Source organism: Vulpes lagopus, chromosome 3 (assembly GCF_018345385.1).
Source record: "Vulpes lagopus strain Blue_001 chromosome 3, ASM1834538v1, whole genome shotgun sequence".
Taxonomy (NCBI): domain Eukaryota; kingdom Metazoa; phylum Chordata; class Mammalia; order Carnivora; family Canidae; genus Vulpes; species Vulpes lagopus.
Window position 1 is genome coordinate 6,391,381 of NC_054826.1, and position 24,836 is coordinate 6,416,216.

The following is a 24,836-nucleotide window of genomic DNA, read 5'->3' on the forward strand; positions in this document are numbered from 1 at the left end:
AATATAGAAACTTGAATTATATTTAAAATCAGTCTTTAAAGTGAGAAGATTTTGGAGTGAGTGGCCCAGTGAACAACTGTTTTCACATTGAACACATAGTATGTGCTAAATGATAGATGATAATAAGGAGATCTTCAGTTGTGTGACAATGATATGGAATCAATGAGGAATGAAATAATATTTAGCTTTGCCATCTCCACCAAGAAGACAAAAAAGGGTCATGAAGAATGAGGAGGCCATGTTTTCATAGGATAGTAGCACCCACAGAAGCATAAATAGATTAACCTGGGTTTGAAACACAGCAAAGGCCTTCATTGGCTATATAACCGTCAAAAATCATGCTCAACGTCCATTTTATCATCTGTAAAATGGGGCTTATAAAACTGACCCCTTCCGTTTACTGTGAGATATAAATGATAAATTAGATTTAATTACTTAAACACACTATAGTGTGAAACACATAGTAAGTGCTCACTATTATTGCTATTACATAAGGTAGTAATTTTCAAAACATATTTGCATTCACCCATATATATGCAAAATATACATGAGAACACTAGCATTGAATTTTAATGTTCAAAAACATATTTTATTAATATAATTAACTTATTAAATCATTATAATAACATTACACACGTTTTTATAAGAATTAAAAAGGTAGGGATCCCTGGGTGGCGCAGCGGTTTGGCGCCTGCCTTTGGCCCAGGGCGCGATCCTGGAGACCCGGGATCGAATCCCATATCAGGCTCCCGGTGCATGGAGCCTGCTTCTCCCTCCGCCTGTGTCTCTGCCTCTTTCTCTCTCTCTGTGACTATCATAAATAAAAAATAAAAAAAAAAAAAAATTAAAAAAAAAGAATTAAAAAGGTACATAACTTAAAGCCTCCTTTTGTGAAGAGAATTTAATTCAATTTTCAGGATTTTCCTTACAGGACTGTCTTACAAAAGCAAACAGAGTGTTAAACCCACTTCCTTGTCTATTATCTGACTGGAGCTCTAAAAAAGATTCTTCCCATCACACAGAGAGGATCTGATCATTATTTAGAAACACACACACAACCAACAGTTTAAGTAGGGTGTTGGGAGAGCAGAAACACATTGACACTTGACTGGCTTTAGTCAAATCTCAAATTTTCAAGAAAAACCATAATAGAGCAAGTAGGGAAGACCAAATTCTTGTTTGCACTGCCAGATAAATCAACCCATGGTGGTTACCAAGAACAGCAAGAAATACTTAGAGGCATAAGAGGCATAAGAGAATCTGAATTTTCATTGTTCCATTAATAATTTAGGGCAGTCTTGATGAGCACAAGTGATGTACACAATCATTGGATCATCACACTATACGCCTGAAACTAATATAATACTTTGTTAATTATATTTCAGTAATTTTAAAAAAACCCTCTTAGAGTGTAGGTAACTGACTGTAACAGTCATGGAGACTCTATTTTAATTTTTTATGAGTTATTTTCAAAAGTCAGTTTGATTAAATCAGGTTGGATTTAGTCTGAGAGATTAAACGCTCTGCACCTAACACTACCACCATCTTATGGTCGTAACCTAGAACTCCCCCTCGGAGCCCTTTGTTACCAAGATTTCTCCTCGTTGCTTGGGGCTGGGGATAGGTGTGGAGTCTGCTTAAGATTCTCTCCCTCTCCCTCAGCCCTTCCTGCCCACCAGCACACACACGTGTGAGTGCGTGCTCTCCTTTTCTCTCTTTCTCTCTCTCTCTCTCTCTCAACCTGGTTATATCTAGATCTTAGCCAGAAAGGACCTGGCTCACAACTAAAGCCAGATAGACAAAACCTCTTGGTAAAGTAGTGTTTTCAGTAAATACTGTTGCATACACTTGAAGAAAGCACTTTTTTTTTTCTTTTGAAAAACTTGAAGGTACATTTGTACATTATTGAGAGTGGGGAATTCTATGAAAAATTAGTGAGGGGAGAGGGAGGTTGTCCAAAAACTAAACTAAATCACATAATTTCCTTTTATCTAGATACAGAATATGGAGATCAATTATTCATTGCTGTTTTGAACTCCATGTATTTGCAACAAATTTTAGCTAATTATGCTCAACTGAATTATAATACTATAAAGGCAAGGACTTTTTTTTTTTCTACTCCATGCAGTGCATTGTATATTTTTAGAATCCAAGTATACTAATTGGTGTATATCTGTATATTCTCTATCAATATCTACACTGCTGTATGTGATGAAAGAAAAATCATTAGAGAAACATATGGCCTCAAAATTTGGTGCCATGATAAATATATGCTCCTTTCTCTTAATGAAATCTTCAACACTTTATGGCCATTTTTGTATATTTGTGTGGTTAATTTTTCCTCTCAAGCTCTATTAGCTATTTCAAACCATCTCCACTCCACAAAATTTTAACCTTATCCCAGGGATCTTAAATCTCCAGCAATTAATCTCTCCAGTTATCTCCCTCTTCATTGGTTCTTCCTTATTGCAATCTTGCTTGACTCTCATCATAAAAGTTTACATTTTCTGTCACCCTGTTTCTACCAAATAAAGCTCCTTTTATCCCTCTCCTGGCTTCTTGAAAATTTTCTGTTTTTTACTTCCCATCCACTCCTCAGCATACAAGACTTGCTTTACCACCTTCAGGTTATAGGAATTGATTATAAAAAGATCTCAACTTAAACTAATATTACACTGTATGTAACTAATTGGAACTTAAATAAAAACTTGAAAGAAAGAAAAAAAAAAAAAGATCTCAACTGCCCACCATGTAGATAAGCTCAGTGGAGTCTTTTAATAGTGTAATCCCTGCTGGCAATGCTTTTAATTTTTTTTTCCGAACTGTGGTCTGATGTTTCTTTCCTCTATCTTTGACCTAATGTACCATTTATGCTTTATATTGTACAATCTATACATTTACCAGGAAAGGAAGTTTCATTTCTATCCCAACTAAACTCTCTTTCATAAAGCAGATTGACAACTACTTAATATTAGTGAAAACAAAATAAAAACCACAATCTGAGGGCATGTAATTAAATTATATGCCCTGGTTGTTTTGGTATAAAAAGAGAGGAAAAAATAAAAGTAGAACCATTTCTATCATCTGATAATGGATCCCTTTCCAGAAACTTTACTGTTTCTACTAATATTTTGAAACAGGTGCATAAGAATTAGCAATTATCACTGCTGCCATTTCTGGCTTGCGTTTGGGTGGAAGTTTATAGATATTTCTCAGTGAAGCCAGTTGCTTGTCATCCACTGTGAGCATGCTGACAGCATCAAAGAAACATTTCAAATTTTGAGTTCTTTTTAAATACTTGAAAGGCCATAGATGTCTCTTGATATGGTGGCACATTTCTCTGCCAAGAAAAAAGAAGAAAAAAGAAGACTGAGTTAAAAATAATAAAGAAAATCTTGGTATTCTCCTCACAGAACACTCTTGATGATAGTTTTTCTCTTTTGGTGAAGGTAGAAGCTCCAAACAAAATTCATTCATCCCACATCTAAGAAATCATCGGTAATCCTCAGAGAATCTCATCTTCTTTTCTAAAAATTGTCATCTAGAACAGAAAAATAATATTTTAAAAAGTGTTCAAAATAATGAATCAGAATTCATGTTCTATACAACAGAGATATGATTATAGAGAGATGAATCTTTCAGTCTTTGAACTTGAGATGAAATTATTATGAATTTTCTTGAGTTGTGTCTTTGAGCAAGAAAAAAAATAAAACTCAAATTCAATATAATTAGACAAAAATAAGTTTATTTCTTGGCAGCCTGGGGAGGGGGTGACTGTATTATGGACATTAGGATAAGATGATTTTTTGTTTAATTAAAGGCCTTGGACTCATTAATATGGAATAATTTCTAAAAATTAGATTTTCCTAAAATTAGAGCTACTAAACTATAAGTAAAGAATGGATATATATGAATATATGAATTTTCTATTGCTAGGGGAAGTATCCCCATGTAATTGGGTTAAGATTAATAAAGCTTTTCTGTGTTTTTACAAAAATATATATATAATCACTAAGAAAAACTGAGAAACTCTTCTGAGAGTTCTTAGAAAAAAATTAACAATAAGGAACCATATTCTTATCAGTTTCCGTGTTGGCACAAAGGCATAAAAAATGCCGCCCATCCTAAGCATAGTCTGAATGAATTGAGGACAAAGAAAGAGACGCAACTTGCATTTAACTCTGTCTTAGAGAATCTTAATATTCCTGAATTTAAGTCTGATCCACTGGATTGCAAGGGAATCTCTTGAATTTAATATATTTTTAGTGTTATCAGAATATAAAAGATGAATTGATTGGTTCAAAAGATGATATACACATTGCCACATCAATGACCCTTCAGAAATGCCAACTTCAAATTAAAACAAAACAGTAGCCTTCACTTAAAATTAAATCTGAGCAGAATTAAATTTAGTTTTATGTGGCCTATTTTGATAGTTATAGCTCTTAAAGTTGATCTTAGTGGAATAGAAAAAAAATATAATGATACATATTATAAATGTTATGACATGTGGGAGAAACAGAAATAAATTTCTATTTTTTTTCAAAGATTTTATGTTTTAATCACTGTCTACACCCAACGTGAGGTTTGAACTCAAAAGCCTGAGATCAGAAATTGCCTACTTCTCTGACTGAGCCAGCCGGGCAGCCCATAGATTTCTAATATTTCTAATATAACACGTATGTATTTATATAAATTTTCTGGATGAGGAGCTTTAGCTTTCCTTATATTTTAAAGCAATCAATGTTTGGTGGTTAAGTGCTGTTATTTCACAAGTTGCCCTTCTCCAAAGTTCTGTCCTCATATTTCTTATATTTTCATTCCTTATGTCAAGTCCCTCATCTTCCATTACAAAATTTTATTCAAGCCATTACTTTCCCCAAGAGGCTTCTGAGAACCTTCTAAATTTGAGTTATGTGTCCCTCCAATGTGCTACCATTGTACCCCTGTACATAATGCTGTCAAACACTTGTCACCCCACACCAAATTGCCTTTTTATTTGCCTGCATCATCCACCAGACTCTAAGGTGTGTGAAGTGAGGGGCTATGTCTCTAATGTTAACACGCAGAAGACAGCACCTAACTCAGCCTGTGTCATGTACCAGATGGTCAAAATCTGTGAATGATTGAGTTTGAATTGAAGACTTGTAGTACTTTCTACTGCAAGAGATCATCTTTACTACGAATTATATATCTCTAGTGAGACCTTACACTTCCTATGACAACATGAGTTAAGTGTTCCAGAAAATTCTAGTTCAGAAAGATAGGATGGTTAGCCAATAAGTAATGGCACTAGTTCAGGAAATTTTCATATGAAACTTCTGTAGAAAACCACATGCTTATCTGGCAATTATTTGCCTTGTGAGTCTGGTTTCAGGACCCTGGCCTCGTTGTTGTCTACTGATCATAGATTTTATAACATTTGCTTTAATACCAGCTAGTTTCTAGTCCCTTTGAAAGACTCATCTCAGAACACTGCAGCCCAGACACCAAATTCTAATAATGAACTTTTTTCAATTTCTTTCTTTTAAGAAAATGACAAAATGATGTTCTTCTTTGTGGCATTGGGTTAAATTAACTAAGCCTTGCTTGAATCAACAGGATTATCCCTTAGTCTTTGTGGAGAATCAACAGTCAACATTTCCAAAAACTTAAAATCCCAGTGAAAAAACTCGTAGTCTTATCCTTTTTTGTATTTCACTCTTTGACTTGCACATTTTTGATATACTGCAAACATCTTAGACATAAATTATCTGAATCATCTAAATGCTTCAAACACAACGTTGATAGTGCACTAATTTTCTCAACATTTAATATCATGTCTTTAAAAAGCTAAAAAACATTTGCATTTCCCAGAGATAGGTCTGTGGTGACTCATTGTGTCTTCTTGAAGATAGTTATGTTCTGGAATTTTCCTGAGATGTCTTGTTTTTTTTTTTTTTTTTTTTTCTTTTCTTTGTGTGTGAAAGCATAAGAGACAAACATCAGTTTGAGTTTGGTTAATTTTATCCAGGAGTGTTCATAAATTCTAAGCCAAAGATAGGAGGTTGTATTTAGGCTTTGTACATGTATGACATCACCACATTTGATATTCTTTATGCTTTGCTGCAGGATAATTATGCACCATCAATACTGTGTTTAAATTGGCAGGTGAGGGATCCCTGGGTGGCGCAGCGGTTTGGTGCCTGCCTTTGGCCCAGGGCGCGATCCTGGAGACCCGGGATTGAATCCCACGTCGGGCTCCAGGTGCATGGAGCCTGCTTCTCCCTCTGCCTATGTCTCTGTCTCTCTCTCTCTCTCTCTGTGACTATCATAAATAAATAAAAAAAAATTAAAAAATAAATTGGCAGGTGAAGACAACCTTAGTTGAATTGTGGGGGAAAAGGTAGAGATGAACTCTTGATAATTCATTCACTTTTTTTTTTTTTTAACTTTACAGCATATTTGTCTCAAACTGTAGCAAAGCAATTAATGAAAGGAAGTCACTTCTGGCCTGATTTTTTTTTTGGGGGGGGGGCGCTGAAAAGTTTCCATTTCAGTTGGACTTTTTGAGGTAGAAGGTAAAACTCACTGTTAAGATTTACTACAGCAAAGGACGAATAAAAGCAGGAGGAAAAGGATGTGAGTCCAAAAGGAGTCCATAGAGGTCAGCACAGGCTATGTAGGACTTTTCTTCTCTGAGGTCACACAAGAGCACTTCGTTTCTGGTGATGAGCTACATAAGCTCTGTGTGGAATGTTTCTTCCCAGGAAAATCCAAATAAGTCTTAAGATGCAGGGCTTTTTTGGGGGGGGGAGGATCCTCTTAGCTGTGATCTTATACATTATGTATAAAAGCATAGTTTTGTGCACACATCTCAAGAAAGAAAAGGGAACGTGTCAATAACTAATGTAATTATTTTGTTTCACAGTAAACATCTACATGATTTACCAAAAAAGTAGTGTTTAAAAATGTGGTACAAATTACACCCACAGTCTCATTTCTGGGATTTGCCTGAGGCGTACTTTACTGGCTCTGGTGCCAGAATAGGGATGAACTTTCCAATGACAGAAACCCTTCTTGACTTTCTGGGGATGGGAGTGATGACAAGAGGTCATCGCCCTCAGAGGATCTGAGAGGAAAGAGCTAGATTGGGAAAATAAGGCAGAGGCAATGCAGAACAACTAGAGCCAAGAGTAGGATTGATGCCGGAATGGGCCTTCATGGGAGCCATGCCAACCAGAGCTTGAAGGCTCCATACGTATTTACTCTAAAACAGTCCTAGTCAAAGACAACTTGAAGCACAGCCCCTTTGCTTTTCTTACTGCTTTTCCTCATCGCTCTAGTCCTGACCAGTTTGTGCCTTCCTGTCTCAGGCTTACTCTTTGACCTCTCATCTGACCCCTTCTACAAGGGTCTAATTTTGACTTCCACGGGTCACTGCTAACCTCCTTGATGTACCTCAGCAGCCCATCATTTGGTATGAGACTGAAAATTGGCTAACATTTGTGATTCCATTAGGGAATATTTTGTAGTGTATGATGCTAAAAAGTAAAAATCACATATAGTTTTTGAAGATATGTGTCATTTGACCGTGTGACTCCATATGAAACATGAAAATTAGCAAACACAAGTTTTAAATAACTTTAAAATTTATAAAATTACGTACTACACTGCAATGGTATTTGGGTGTTAAATGTTAGTAAGTGCTACAATCTTTGATATGGATTGGGTGTTTTTTGAGAAGGTACAAAATTAAATGGACAAATTTCATGATAGAACTAAAGCATTATATAAAAAAAAAAGAACTAAAGCATTATAGTAATACAGATGTGCTGTGATTTCCCTGAGATACACTGATTCACACCCTGTCCCCACTCCCTCTTAAAGTCATATTGGAAATGGTTAGAACACTTGAGTCCTGGCATAAGGAGACAAATACTACAGGTTTTCTTCAAAAAAATTGCAAAAATGCATTTGTTTGACCTTAATCTGATTCAAAATTTGCTCATGTGACAGAAAAGACTATGAAACCTCAAAGTAAAAAAAAAAAAAAAGTAAAAAAAACAAAAAAAACCTCAAAGTAGTATGGTTTAATAAATACATTTTTAAAAGAAAATAAAATAGTTAAATTGAGTAACTGAATTTATGAGATAAAGTAAACGTAATTACTTAAATGTTATGAAGTAGCTTTTATAAGACTCATGATAAAAATTCTTTATTTATAATTCCAATTCATACAAATATCTTTCCTAGGAAGGCAGGAAGGTAGATGAGCATGGTGACTAGATGCTATTTTTCTATTCCAGGAGCCACCTTCATTAATCATTTTGTCATTTACATAGATTTAGAAATATTTGTAGATGTGTACAGACCTAGACCATAAAACTTTGTTTTCTTAACATTATAGGTCTCACCCGTATGGAGAGTAAGCGTAAGTATGCAGATTTTATTTTAAAATAAGATCCTGCTTGTATACTTATAAATAAATATAATTCTTCTATATTTTTACACTATCAAACTTTTACTCAGACATATAGAGATGCAATGTAGGCTTCTACGATTTTATAATTTTAATTCCTTCAGAAGAATACTGCAGTGAATAATAATAGAAACAATAAGGGACAGAAGAGGGTGAGGTGGAGGATTAGGGAGCTGGAGAATGAAGACAGAAGAGTTTTAGTTTTAGAAATTTCATGAAGTTTGAAATGTATTTTTGACAGTTAATAAACTTGGCCAGATTTCTTTTAAACTGACAGAAAAGTTGCAATAATATTACAGAGTATACCATGCCCAAGTTGTTTCCTATTATTAACATGTTACATCACTACGATATTATTGTCTCAATTAATGAGCCAGTATTAATTCAGTATAATTAAACAAAGTCCATATGTTATTAAGATTTCCTTAGTTTTTACCGAATGTCCTCTTCTAATCCCAGATCCCACCCAATACGCCATATCATATTTAGTTATTGTGTCTCCTTCCCAAGTGTATTTTAGTAATTTTAAGATACGGAATATAAGAGAATGCATCACACACTGGACTGCTAAAAATACTGAAACAAAATAAGCATGTTACACAGGTGGAAACGGATCATCAAAGTGTTAACACATCGGGACACATAAATAATGCATGAGCCCTATCTTTAAGATTACACTGGAAATCCTATATATTGAACAATATCAAGACTAAAACTGAAAAAGAATATAAATACACTTTCCAAAATCCAAAGATAATATATTTCTAAATTCGGATAAAGTAGTTTTTACACACGGAATACTGTTTTTCAATTTTATAGGAGGAAATGATACTCGATGCTTTACCTTGAACTATGATAAACATTAAGATTGTTTTCATTCAAAAGAAATGTTTCCAAATAAATTTTGAAAATATCGTGATGCTATTTGCTTAAAAACAATAGACTGTATCAGTTGTCCTCAAGTTTTTTCATCAATGGAAGTGCAACAAAACTAAAGAAATGCACATTTCCTGTACCTAAAATACAATGTGGATCTTGTTTTGAGCCATTAAATCTTTTCTGTCAGTCACTAGCTCAAAACATAATTAGGGACATTTCAGTATCTAGCAATAACATTTATTACATGCCAAACTGTGCTATATAGTCTAGGGGTTTCAACTCACTTGATCTTCACAACACTGTGAGATAAGTATTATCATCAGCCTCATTTTAGAGGTGGGAAAACTGGTAAAGAAAGTGATAAATTCCATAGGGCATTTTGGCTCCAGGGACCTTGATCTTCCTCTCTATGTTCTATAGCCTCACACACAGGAAGGGCCACAGTGCCGTATTTCTAATGTTTGTAAACTTAAGTCTGGAGACCCCTTAATATCTGATAAATGAGCAATAATACTATTCCAGGGCAATCTCAAATCTATTGTTCCTGTGCACACATAAAGGCATGCTCCGTTGCATGCTACACAGGTCCTGATAATACAGCATATTTCATGATAGATTGGAAAAGCAAAAGGAGTCTCTGTGTGTTTGAAGAGTATTACTTTGTGGAAAGTAAACTTTCCATTGCAACGGAGTCATTCATAACTGAGAATTACAAGACATTTTATCATCTCAAGATTCCCTGTGCAAAACTCCTACAAACTGCATTTTATCTTTCCTTGGGTTTCAGGTAAGATAATCATATGTTTGAGCAGGGGTTATGACATGACTTTACACATTCCCATAATAACACCAGAATAAAGGAAGCGTTATGAGTTTTTACAAAGTTAGTTTAAGGTCACCTGATATTACATTTAGGGAGTCTAGTGCTCCAGACATATTTTTCCTCCGTTGCATCACTTACTGTGATGATCACAGCATGGCTGTACTTTCAAAATGCTATGTTTTAGTATCTAACCAACATGACAACTTTTTCTTTGTCAGTAACCCTATTAATTGCTTGTGATAATAAGAGTAAAGACTGCCTATGTTTAGGAAATTCACAATCTTGTTGGAAAGACTGATACATTGATATCATTAAATACATGAGTAATAACATGAGGCAATACTGTGACCCCATCTCAGTCACAAGGAATCAGAATTTAGTCTTGGCCCTCTATTTAGACCAGTGCTCTGCAAATGAAACCTAATGCAAGGCAAATATTCACTTAAGAATTATTAGCTACAAAGACAAGTAAAAAGACAAACAAACAAACAAACAAAAAAAAAACAACCCGCAAATCCACAAATGATATTAGGTTTTTTAAAAAGATTTTATTTATTTATTCATGAGAAACACAGAGAGGGAGAGAGAGAGGCAGAGACACAGGCAGAGGGAGAAGCAGGCTCCATGCAAGAAGCCCGATATGGGACTCAATCCCAGGACTCCAGCATCAGGCCCTGGGCCGAAGGCAGGCGCTAAACCACTGAGCAACCCAGGGATCCCCTGATATTAGTTTTAATAATATATTTTATTTAACCCAACATATCCAAAATATTGTCTCTTCAACATTCAGTCATTATTTAAAAGACCTTTTTGTAAAAAAAAAAAAAAAAGACCTTTTCATCAATATATTTTATGTTCTTTTTTCATACTACAGTTTTTTTTTTAATATTTTATTTATTTATTCATGAGAGACACAGACAGACCACAGGCAGAGGGAGAAGCAGACTCCCCTTAGGGAGCCCAATGTGGGACTTGATTCCAGGACTCCGGAATCACAACCTGAGCCAAAGGCAGATGCTCAACCCCTGAGCCACCCAGGCGCCCCACATACTATGCATTCAAAATCTATTTTAGACTATCATACAGTTCTATTCTGACTACATTTCAAGACCTCACCAGCCATATGACTAGTGGCTACATTATTGGACAGTGTAGGTCCATGCATTGCTACTTGAAAAGTGGTTATTGGACCAACAATATCAGCATCAGTTGGAAGCCTGAGAGAACTGTGGAATCCCAGCCCTGACCCCAAACCTACTAAATTTTAAAAAGATCTTTGGGTGATTCACATGCACATTAAAGGTGAGAAGTACTGTTGTAAAGAGATATATAATGAGGCCTGCAGGAAATTCTTATCAGGGAAAGTTGGCAAGAACTGCTCTCATCAGTTGGGCATACAAATCCCCACTCACTTTTTCAGAGTTAATTTGTAATTCAGGGAGTCGGATTCAAAATAATAACACCTAAGGAGATAAGTGAACCAAGTGAAAAAAATCATCTGAGAGGTGTTTACAAGTATCCTCCAAACAAATGTCTCTGAAAATTTTGTGAAACTGTCTTGACATCCATTTCATAATGTTATCCCATATGTACGTCTGTACATATTTGCTTTGTACTGTTCATATTTTTTCAATAATTTTAGACTAATTTCTTTGATGAATATATATCTTCTGTTTGGACAAGCGTGTTTATAAAAGAGATTATGCAACAGACAAACTCACTCTGCTGATTTAACTGTTAGCCACATATTAGATTCAGCAAATAATTCATGACTTCAATGACACAGTTCCGAGAACAGCTGGAACTTGAATAATCAATTATAGATGCGTCTCCCCCAGGCTCCTTAGAAAAGATGGGAGTTTATTCCATAGTGGTAAGGATTTTTTATTCCCTTTGCTACTATGCCGTGTCAGATTGCATCTTTGAAATGGTGACCAGATTCCCAGTGTTATGGCATGTTGCACGCGTGCATAATCAGGCAGTCAAACTTTTATCTGGGTGATTCTCTTGTGGCTTCTTGTCTAATTAAAATAAGTCTAAATATCTTTTAATGAAAAAGCAAATGTGAGCTCAAAGGATAAAAATAGTTTATTATTATAGCTTCCCTTCAAGTATTTGTCAAATGGATGGTTTAATAAAATGTTGCCTAAGAACATGGACTTTTGAATCAGACATGTCTGGGTTCAATTCCTGATTCTTTCATTCCCTACTTGAATAAGCTTGAACAGTTTAAATTTAATCTCTGAGCTTCCTTTTTTCTCATAGTTAAGTAGAAATAAGCCATTTTACTGACTCATTTAAGAGATAAAATGATAAGTCTCCATATAATAATTGCTTGGTTAGTAGGTCTTAAATCATATCAGATTTCACAAAATCAAATTATGAGACCAGAAAGTCTCAGTTTGCCATCTATCACTCTCACCAAAAGAGGAAGCCCTAATCTTAAAGACTCCCCATGTTATTTTCTTTTTTGAACTTGACTCTGAGATGTACAATTCTGTGGCAACAGTAGCACCATTATCAATGTCAGCAGCAGCAGCGTAGCTTACATTTAATGTGAGATACTCTGCTAAGAGCTTTGCAGGAATTTTGTTATTTGTATCATGAAATAGATGTTGCTCATATCTTCAAAGAAGAGCTTCATAAGGGCCAAATAACTTCTCCAAATTCACACCGTGTGATGGCAGAAATAAAAGCATGGACAACTAACACCAAAGCCAAAAACATTAAATCAATTAGTAGAAAGGTGACCACCTGTGTCACACAAACACATTTCATAGGAAACATAGACTGCAAAACACAACTATTTGCTTCAGAAAATGCCAGCAAGTCACTTCATCTAAAACAACATTTATAATCTGTTTACTTAACAGCTTCTTTATTAATGTTGTAGGTGGACTTTTGTCCCCCCACCCCCATAATTTGTGTGTTCAAGTCCTGACCCTTAGTATCTCGGAATGCGACTATATTTGGAGATGAGGTCCTTTAAGAGGAACTAATTAAGGATACATTAATTCATTAAGGACAAATGAGGTTATGAGGATGGGCCCTAATCTGATAGGACTGGCATCTCTATAAGAAGAGATTAGGACACAGACATACCCAGAATAAAGGCCACGGTGAGAAGACGGCCATTTACAAATTAAAGAGAGGCTCCTTTGAAGAAACAATCCTGCCACCACCTTGATGTAGGGTTTCTAAGCCTTCAGAATTGTAAGCAAATCATCTCTTTTGTTTAAGCTACTTAGCCTTTGACATTTTGTTATGTCAACTCTATCAGACCGACACAGTCAACAATAGCTCACTTCTTAGGTTCCACTTGAAGAACCTCTTCTGACTAGACACACACGCATCTTAAATTTTGTCTTGATCTTCGCCCTGTCCCAATCAGCTCTTTGACTTGAAAAGTCTCCTTTAAGCTATTTGATCCCAGTCCCTCCACAACCTATAAATATCCCACCTCTCAGAGTACCCTGAGACTTAAGAGTTTCTGACTAAGACTGCAGCAATGTTATCTCTCATTCAGTGGAATATATTTCGTTAAATTTAGTTTTGTTTTATTCATAGGTTGTCTGGTGGTATTTGGGGAAGTTCAGCAATATGCAGTTTTTTCCAAAATTAATGAGACTGACTTGCTGTCATAGCTCAATTTCTTCAATTTTGAAACCGCAAACTCAACCTGACCTCGACCTCACAGAACTTTCTCATGATGAGACTGGGATAACATTCACGTTGGTTCTGAATTTTGCATTATTTTCATCAAGATTCCAAATGATAAATGAATTTTGTTCCCTAGGAAATAGGATCGCTTCCTCTTATGGTGTGGTCATTTTATCAAGTTTGAAAACTTAATCCTTGGTGAAGACAGGTCTTATTCCCATATATTCTTGTTACTTTGTGGTCGAGTCTACGAGTGTTTATGAAGATAAACAAAGGGCCAAGAAGTCTGTCCCTTAAATTGGTGAAGAAAGTCTAATCATACATCACCTGGACACACTTTCATCAGTCTTGTCTGTGTGTCCCTGAGAACTACTTGCTCAGTGTCTGTTAGGAGTTAAGAGTTTTGTTGAGATTTTGACTGGTCTTGGCTAGTCTCGGGGTTAGATTCCAAAGACGTGATGTTGGACAAGCACCACTGTTCCTGATTGGTGCAATGCTAATGCTGTATCTATAAATCTAACTCTGAGCTCCCTCTGTGCCAGACACCTCCCACTTGCATGTATCCCACTATAATTCCAATTTGTGGGGATATCTTTCTAAAGGTTACAATTTCACCAAGGATAATTTAGAATTACAGCAGTCACTTTGAAGACCTTTTGTTAGGAACAGAAGTGTTCCTGCGAGAGGTACCTTAGAAATGAAAATGTGAGACGTTGCTTAATAGTACTATCAAGGGTGCACAAAATTGATCACCTGAGCCAGAATACTTTTGAGATGAAGGTAGCACTACTTACACATGTCATAGGATATGAGGCATAAAAGGACATATCCTAGGCAAAGGCATATGTATCATTACTCAATTATTAGCATAAAATTAGGCATTGCTGTTATTTTGTTGGTAATAAAACATAGCTGTTAACCACCACCAACAATAACGAAAACAATTCTTTCTTTGGAAAGCAAACCCTTTGGGAAGCAACACCTGACTTAAGTTTAGATCCACCAAATAGATTCAAATAAAGCACCAAAGAGACCTAAATAAATTTTGATAATCTTGCCACTTGACACATCAGGTTTTGTTTTTTCGTTTATTTATTTGTTTATTTTTTTTTGTATCTTGGACTAGTAAACCAACCAAATATATAAATAAAGTTTAGCTAGGATTTTAGGTGGTTATTTACCAGTTGTGCCATGCCTCTGCACTAAGCATCTAAACAGAGAAATTAAGAAATGGCTAAATGAAAAAAAAAAAAAAAAGAAATGGCTAAATGTAATAAAATACTCAAGTAAGTGCCAAAAATTGAGTAGTGAGAAAGGGAGCCGCGTGTTGGGAATGATTTACATACTAGGTAGCTAGTTCCTGACAAATAGAGTTTCCATTTTATTTTGTTTTCGTTATTTCAATGTTCATAATTTAAAAATTGAGTTCTCTTTGTCACACACTAGGATACTTAATCTTCTTTAAAATGACATCGTTGAACAGTATCATATTTCAGGTGGAAATTGAAACCAGACAACTGAAAAATAACACACATCATGAAAATGTTAATCACAAAATATCTTCCAAACTCTACAATTTAAAATTAATGCACTGAAACAAGAACTAGAACATTCTCACCTTTATTTAAACCTCTGTATTGTTAAATACCATGAAAGAGTTTATATTTTCTAAGACTCTTATTTATTTCTTAAGTTGTTAAACTTTTGAGTTGGATGATAAAAATAGTTATACAAAATAAAAGAGTTAAGTATCTGAATGTTTGGGTATGTTGTTTTTCATTTTGCAGTGCTTTTCAAAATTGATCAATTAGCAACAAAGTAAACTGAAGAACATTAAATATTTTGTTTAATAATTGTAAATACTTTAAGGAGAGGCAAAATATATTAGAATAAAATATGGCACATCTTTTGGGAAGTCAGTACAATTAATAAAATCATCATAAACATGCAAACTGTGTAGAATGAATACTGAAAAATTTATATTTGGTCAGTAGCACCTAAGTTAAAGGAGTCACTAAGGGAAACACTGCAGGGGCACCTGGGTGGCTCAGTCAGTTGGGTGTCTGCCTTCAGCTTAGGTCATGGTCCCCGGGTTCTGGGATCGAACCCTACACTGGCTCCTTGCTTGGCAGGGAATCTGCTTCTCTCTCTACCTCTGCCAGTTGCTCCTCCTGCTTGTTTTCTCTCTCTCTCTGTCAAATAAATAAATAAAATCTTTTAAAAAAACCAAACACTTCGAGAATCTATTAAAAAGATACAAAGTCCACTGTGTGTGTGTGTGTGTGTGTGTGTGTGTGTGTGTGTGTGTGGTGAGAAACAGAAGCAACCCACATTGGAAATGGTTACAGTGTGATAAATCCTACACCAAATAATAAAATAATATAATAAGAAATCAGCGGTTTTACTCTATTTAATAATAGTTTCTGTTTAATGATTGAGTTATTAAAGATTAATAACTGAGCAAATCTAATTTCTTATACTTAAGAATGGCATAAGGGATGCCTGGGTGACTCAGTGGTTGAGTGTCTGCCTTCAGCCCTGGGCCTGATCCTGAAGACCCGGGGTCGAGTCCCACGTCAGGCTCCCTGCATGGATACGGCTTCTCCCTCTGCCTGTGTCTCTGCCTCTCTCTCTCTGTGTCTCTCATGAATAAATAAATAAAATCTTAAAAAAAAAAAGGATGGCATAAAATTATTCAACCTCCAAAATACACTTTAAATAAATTTTAAAGTTTAATTCCATATTTCTGTATCAAAATTGAATTAAATACAGATTTTATCATTTGATTTTTTGAGTTTCTGTTGAGCTCATTGATAAAAACAAATTTGATTGCTACTCTTGTTTCTCCCTTCAACAAACCAACATACCAATTCTTCCTTTGTTTAAAAAGTAGTCCTTTAAAATGTTAAAATCTAGATGATTATTTCATCAAAATGATATCTATCTAGATTGCACAGCTGAGAAATAAGCAGTAATATTTAGAATGCTGTCAATATCTGTAAAGTTGGTTCCATTCCTAAGAGATTATTGAAACTCAGCTGCAACTCTGATTCATTTGGTGAAGAAGCGGTTCACATTCCCCGTGTTTGGTTGACTGACATGATTTTCTAGAGAAACTATAGACTGCATGACTATTTTTCACCGTGGCAATGATGGCTGGATTATTCGCCGTATGAAATCAGGTGCAAAATGAGAAAGAATTTATTTCACTTCTTTAACACATTATTGAAAATAAATTAAAACACAATGCTGCAGAACAGTGGAAAATGTGCCACTGTGGAAATGTCACTGGAGAATTGTAGGCTTTGAAAACACATTTGAAAATAATTCACATTTTGTAATCGCATGGTATTCTAAAATTCATTCATAAACAGATTAGTAACAGAAGGTGATTTTTTTTTTTGCTTTTTCACTAATTTGTATTTAACAATTAACCTCCAAAAAAGAAGGCAAATAGCCCTTTCCTTCTTCTTCTGTTTTTAAGATTTATTTATTTATTTGAGAGAAGAAGCAAGAAGGAGCCTGCAAGAGGGGGTAGGAGCAGAGGGAGAGGGGTAAGCAGACTCCATGCTGAGTGCAGAGCCAGACTTGGGTCTCAGTCTCAGGACCTTGCGATCATGACCTGAGCTGAAACCAAGAGTCAGACACTTAACTGAAACACCCAGGTAGCCCAAGTTCTTTTCTTCTATGAATTATTTTAGGAATGACAAAAAAGTTGAATTTTATGTCTTAATCTTAAATGAAATATTTTTCAGGTAAAAAATAATGACTTTGGGGAGAATTAAAAGCTCTCTCTTTTTGTCTGAAATGCAACAGGAAGGCAGATTCTGAAGAAACTGCTTCAAAGGGGATAAGCATGAGAGGCCAATTCCAAGGCTTCAAGGGTATGAGGCTACTCTGAGCAGCAACAGTAGAGGGGAACCCCCAGCTGTTTCAAGCGTACTGGCGTGTGGGTTTTCAAAAGGGGACACACATGGTGTGAGTCAGAAAATATGGCACCTACAGCGTTACTTGGAAAAGGTGTCGCTTGATATGTCCTAGTAATTCAGGTTTAATTCAGGGCCAAGTGAAATTTTCTACATGGGGGTCAGAGAAAATGTTTTGAGAACATGGAAACGATTTAAGATAGTTCGGGAAAATACAGCCTTTCTTATTTAATTATGTAAGAATTCAAAACTGTCTTTGAACCAACTAGATAATTATCTTTGTACAGTTCAAAACTCATACCTTATTCAGATAGGAATAATTTTAAACTCTAATTGTGACATTCAGCTTGAACTCTAAAGTTTTATGTTATAAATACTGATTGTTAAATCCAATACATTGTGATCGCTACTCTTATTTTCCTACAGGAGCTGGTAATTGCTCTGAAGCATTTCAGTGACAAATTATATAAAGTGATCCAATTTAACAATTCCACTGTAAGACAATTTATAACTGTTGACGCTTTCTCAGAAATACAGTACAGAGGGGAAAAAGTCACCCTCTTTTCTCTCTGTATAGGCTCACAATGTGGTTTTCCATTTTGACTCCTAGTTCTCACTATCTATTCAGTAGCAATATTTCGCAAGATGCTTTCTCAGAGTTCAAGAAGCATGTTTTGTTGTGCCAACGCAGTCCTCATAATACCAAGAGCCTAACTCTGTGCAAAGTTCTGTGTGGACACTACACCGTAGTGGCTTCCTGAATGCTGGCATCTGTTGACACTCTCCTTTCAACGATAACGCATTTGTTTAGATGCCCTTGAATTGACACCTCAAGGTTTCTCAGCTGGAACTGGAAAGCCATTCTCTGTAACAAGAGCCGTGCTGCTCTCTTCTATTTGGTGTCCAATGCCATATACACCCACCATCTGCACAGACTGAAACTATCCTTTCTGTGTGCTTGAAGGGAATTTGTTTTATGTGACAGAAAAAATATTTTTCACTCATCAAAAATTGAGTGACTATCCATCCACAGATTTAATTCCTGGATTGATTAAACACATATTTTCAGTGATTACGCTATGCTCATCGCAGTACTGCAAACATAAAGGGATAAAGACACAGACTCTGATTTCTTGCAAACCCTGGGGCAAGACATGCACATCAAAGGGCTATAAAGTAACATAGCAATTCCAATTGCTTTTGTCTCCTTTGGACAAGTAGGGGACCTTCCAGAAAGACAGGTCTTAAGAAGACCATAACCTCCATCTTGCTAGTAGGCTCCCTCTTGCCTTTCATGAAGCAAGTTGCAGTGCTGTGGAGGTCCACACGACCAGGAGCGAAGAGTGGCCTCTTGCCACGACCTAGCTAGAAACCGAGACACCCACTCCAACACCCAAAAAGAAACTCAATTGTGTCAACAAACAGGTGAATTGGAAAACTGAGCTTTTCCCAGGTGAGCCTTGGGTTGAATGCAGTCCCAGCTGACACTTGGATTATAGCCTTAGCAAAGACCGTGAGCAGTGGACTTCCCTAAGCCGAGTCCACAGAAACTGTGAGATATTCAGCGTGGGGGGGAATTTTTAAGTGGCTACCTTTTTGATAGTTTGTTATGCGTTAATAGATAACAAATGCAGATTTTTATGTAATAATAATAATATTGACCAAGATGTTGAGTGAATGGTGGAGTTTATTGATGGGAGCAAACGTGTGGAGAAGAGCAAAGGTCCAAGCACAACGTAGTTAACACGGCAAGGAGATGGGGGGCAGCAACATTCTTGCAGGGGATTGTTAGCGGTTTATGCTGCAGGAGCAGGTGCTCCAAGCATGTTTCGGATGGAAAATAAGGAAGCAGCCAAAACCTGGAAGAGGTAGTGTACTGGCTTTGAATCATTCTTGTTATATCAGAGCGTCGATGGAGCAGAGGAGTGAGAGGTTAGGGTGTGATTTAGATGCCTCGCTCTTATAAAGAAGAATTTAGGACAGGCGGGAGGAGTAATATATTACTAATAGCTAATATTTATTGGGCACTTAGGTGACAGGAAAACTTCTACCCCATTTAACATCCACAACATCCTCTTGAATTGTATCTGCTCTCATTTCTAACAGGAAATGAGGTAGAGAGAAAACAAGTCAACTTATGAGGGAGGTAGAGCTAATAAATTACAGAGCCAGATCCAAACCCACATCTGCAAGGCCATGGGGTGCAGTGCCTCTCTGGTGGTTCCAGAAGCAGTTACTTATTTAAGAGAAAGCCAATAAGGAGAGCATCCTTTTGGGTGCCTGGGTGGCTCGAGTGGTTAGGCATCTGCCTTCGGCTCAGGGCCTGATCCCAGGTTCTTGGGATCGATTCCCGCATCGGGTTCCCCACAGGGAGGCTGCTTCCCCCTCCGCCTATGTCTCTGTCTCTGTGTGTGTGTGTGTCTCTCGTGAATAAATAAAATCTTAAAATAAATAAATAAACAAACAAACAAACAAATAAATAAAGTGTTAAAAAAGAAGAAGAAGAGAGAGAAAAAAAGAAAAGCATCTTTTTAACTTCTGACTTCCCAGCTTAGGTCCTGACCGTTTGTTTCTTGCATTCCCTTGTGACAGTCTGGCCTCTACTTTTTTTTTTTTTTTTTGTCCTCATTTCTATCTTCTCTCCTCTTCAGTATTCTTTCCATTAAACATCTCTCTTGCCTGAATCCCCCAGTCCAGTAGGACTTAAAGTTTAATTTCAAGTTCAGAAGAATAATCTTCTTTCTTTTCATTCTTTATCTGCTCTGACCCCTGCTCGTTCTTCTCACTATGCTGCACTCACAGAGAATGAACCAAAGGAGGAAAGAGCACAGATTGCAGGTGCGGTGCAGTTCCTTTCTGCCTTGCCTGTTCCACAGGGAGTTTTGCCACACGTGCCTGCCCTCACCATCAGCAAAAGGAGAGGGATATTTGAATTTAGCCCTAAGGGAAATGGGCCAAAGGCAGCCTGTCCTGCCCTGTTTCCATACAGGCCACCCAGGCCTGACTCTCACCTAAATAAAGGAACTTTCCATGGGATTCAGCTTCGATCAAGCTGTAGGAGGCGCAAAAGCCTCCTAAAGAGAGTATCTTGTTGCCTTAATTGTCTTGTTTTCATCATTGTTGCTCCTAAGATTTCCCATGGTGCTACTTTGGCTTTCTGGATTCAGATACTAGGGCTACTGCTCACCAGCAATGCACTATTAGTGCCCTGTTCTTTATCTCAAATTTGTTGCCTCAAGACGATACCTAACTCCTTGAGTTTAGATGACAAAAGCGTAGTATGAGAGACTGACTCCCAGCATCCAAATATTGAAACTCACAAAAGCAGACTCAATGTGTCATTTCACTCAAAGCCAGATGTTTTAATATAGCTGAGTTGTACCAATTATGACTGGTTGGGGCCCTGACCAGGTAGGTATAAGCAGGTGGAGTACACGAAAATACTTTCTAAAAGTCAAAGTATCTTTGAACAAAATAATACCTTATGAACATAAGAAACTACCCGAAATGAGTGTCAAACTAATTATACCATAAAAGCAAGAGGTGCTCTGGGACACTTGAAACAGAAATCAAAATCCATATCAATAACGCTTACTACTATAAAGAAGGCCATATACTTGCTAAACTATTTTTACTGAGTGTTTGTACGCAGTTGTGGTAACTACAAAGTGTTTGGAATTAGACATTATGGTGAGTAGATTAGCAATAGGATTATTTTGAAAAACGTATCTACAGTTCATGAATATATTTATCTGATTGATTCTCTAAAGTCTGCTATATCTTCAGCTTTTTATTTTTTATTTTTTTATTTTTTTAGATATCCTCAGCTTTAATTTGGTTATGATTCCTCCCATACTCAACCGTGGAGAAGAATTAAACAAGAAAACCATGGCGTTAGGAATATGTTGGGTTTAACATCCATATTTTGATGAATGAACCCAACAAAATTTGTATTGCAAACTCAGGCCAGATTCATACCTCGGTGAGATACAATCTCCTAACACTCATTGTAGAAAATGACTGTACCAGGGCCTCAAAGCACGCCTCACCTGAGCTCCAGTGTTCCCAGCCACTGACTCTGTTTGTGACCACGTCTACTTCAACTAGTACATTGGGAATTTACATCCCAACATAAACTGTCACAATTACTTAGCCTTATATGCTTCAGTTTCTTTATTGATAAGATAGGAATGATAATTTTGAACTACCTCATCAGGCTATTGATACAATTCAATCATGTAATACATATGCAGTGTTTGGCATAATGTCTGGCCTAAAGCAAGGAAGCAAATAACTATAATTTTATCAGGCACATGCAGGTGCCTAATATTTATATTTATTTATAAAAATATTTAAAATTTTAATCAGGCACATGCAGGTAGCACCCCCAATTTTCAGAGCTATTCCTTCTATTATTATAACGTAGACAACCATTGTTTCCTCCACGTCGAACAAGCTTTTGCAATGACTTATGAGTAGCTCCAGCCACCGAACAGAGTAAGGGAGGCAGAAGTAAAAGAGAAGTGGGCTGAGAATGAGGACAAATGAAAGTACACCTCGGTTGGAAGTATTAAAAAAATGAAAAAGAATAGTATCTCTTTGAGAGAGGCAACCTTGATAACTTCTCCACAGTTTAAGCTTAATTCTAACTTTTCATGCTCTGACATTTCTGTTTATCTAAAAAACAACCACAAAAACCACTTCACAAAGCATCTCACATGGCAGAACAGAAAAACTCCAGGCACATAGCTACGGTAGTGTGCACCCCTTTGAAGTAAAAAATGCACCATGCATGGATAAATCTGATTTCTATTTAGTCAAAGAGTTCCTTGAGCTTCTTCCAATTTTTAAATTTTGCATAACATATTACATACGAGGTGCTCAAATCTATCAGAAGATGTGTACAGTGTGGTGGCCGGTCTTTTCAGTCAGAATAAATACATAAATGAAATAAAACTCCCTAATGTTTAGAGATGATGAACAGAGAATTAAATAAACATTAAGTGCGGCGGCATGCAGTAGCTTGGTATTTGGTGCAGTGGATAAAAACAAATCATTTCTGTGAGACTTATCCCTAGACAAAAGTGTAAGTGGAATGATTGGAAGAGACTCAATAATTTGCTGATTTGCAGATATTACCCTGGAGAATATATTGATGATTATAAGCAGTCCATTAAGTTTTACATACCTTTCCTGAAAATCTGTGCATAAATTGAATATGGAAAAGACAGATAATAGATTCACATGTTATTAGGGCAAACAGTACTCTGAGCAAGCAAACGAAAAGTTATTATAAAAGCTCTAGTCCTATATTGCTGCTTAGGCACAAACCAACGCAATGTATGTATTATTCTAAACCACGGTTTTATCATTAATTGAATGCATACTCTATTGATTTTAGATCACATAGCTGGCAAAAAAGAGGAAGATACCCAATTTTTCAAGTTTAATGAGCCACAATTTTATTTCAATTCCGTTGTTTGGGAGAACTATCGTTCTTTCTTCTCTTTTACTTTGGGTTTTAAACTCTAAAACTAATGCACGTTGGATCCTTCCAGTGAAGAGCTCAGGGATACAAGAGGCCAAAACTCCAGTCTCTTACCCCATTTCATGCACACCTCGATAATCTGGGAGTTCAACCCCGTGTGGTGTCTGTTTTTTTCTCCATCATCTGTCTGACATTGAGATCCACACCTTCTCCCACTTCATCAGCACAGCAGGCTTTTGTTTCACTTGCAACTCAGAACAAATCAATTGATAAGAGCACTATCTGATAGATCTTGAGAGATTATGGCACAAACTTTGTGGTTCATGTTAACCCTCCAGTTTGTTTTCTTGAGGCAAACTCGGGAAATCTACTTAGCAGGAGTGGCCAGGAGAACAGTCCAGCCTGTGCGAAGTCTACATTTCTTATATACATATTGTATTGAAGTTCGATTTGCACCCAGTGCTCAACCCGTCAAGTCTAGATTTCAATGGCATCTTCCAAATATCCCAAGAGAAGGACAGTTTCCCCCACTGAAGACTTTCTTGCGAGTGGTGATGCTTGCAGTGGCAACAGGTAGGTGAAAGAGATTCACCAACATTCAGTTCACTTTCCCTGGTTAGGACCCTGTTTGCAAGCTAAGCAGCAACTCTGCAATAAGCTGGAAGGTTCTCCTTTGTATTCATGGCCCAACCCCTTCCAATTATTCTTTGTACAAGGTCTAAATACTCCTTGCACATTCTTTTCCCACATTTGGCCTTGACTCTGAGCTAACTAGACCATAGGTGGCCTTACCTTCACCCCGGGGATGGCTGTAGGGTAGGAATCAATATTCAAAGGGGGATCTCACTAGCTTATGCTCCAATAGGTCGAAACCCAGCCCTGTAGGGGTCACCTCAGTTGTGAGATAGCAAGACTGTAGTATCGCTGCGGCTTCTTCTTTACTGCTCATGGTAACTTCCTGGCTGGCACGGGTTCTATTGAAAAATATCAACTTGATGAACTTTATGTGTATTTAATATACGTTATACATTACAGATGGAATGGTCTGTATTGTACTAATAGACTTTCTCTAGTGTGTGTATAATATGGTTTAGATTAATAGTTCATATTTCTGTTAAATACACATATAAAACAAAAGTGTTTATTATGTATTTCCCTCTAAAAATTATTTCCAAATACCTGCTATATTTAATATTGATCCCATATACCCTCCCAAATTAAGGGCATAAATTTCGCTCTTAAGCCAAATTGCCCCTACTTGAAGAAGAAGAGAGTGTTTTTTTCTCATTGTTTTTTTTTTTTTTCTCATTGGTTTTTAATACAACTTTCTTTTTCTCTGTAAAATCTGTTTGCGATTTCAGAATATTAACTTCATTATAGTGATTCTTACTGTTAATAGATTTAATTTAAAGTGAAGAAAGAGTGCCTATAGTGTCATAGCTGTCATCTTGATTTGTATTTCTATTTTAAGGGTTTTCTTTAAATATTTTTACTTTCTGCTATTGATGGAATCTACCTTGCTTTTTAATATTACCATATACTCTGCACACATCTGGTGATTTGAAAAACGTAACTATCATAATTTTACCAGTACTTGTT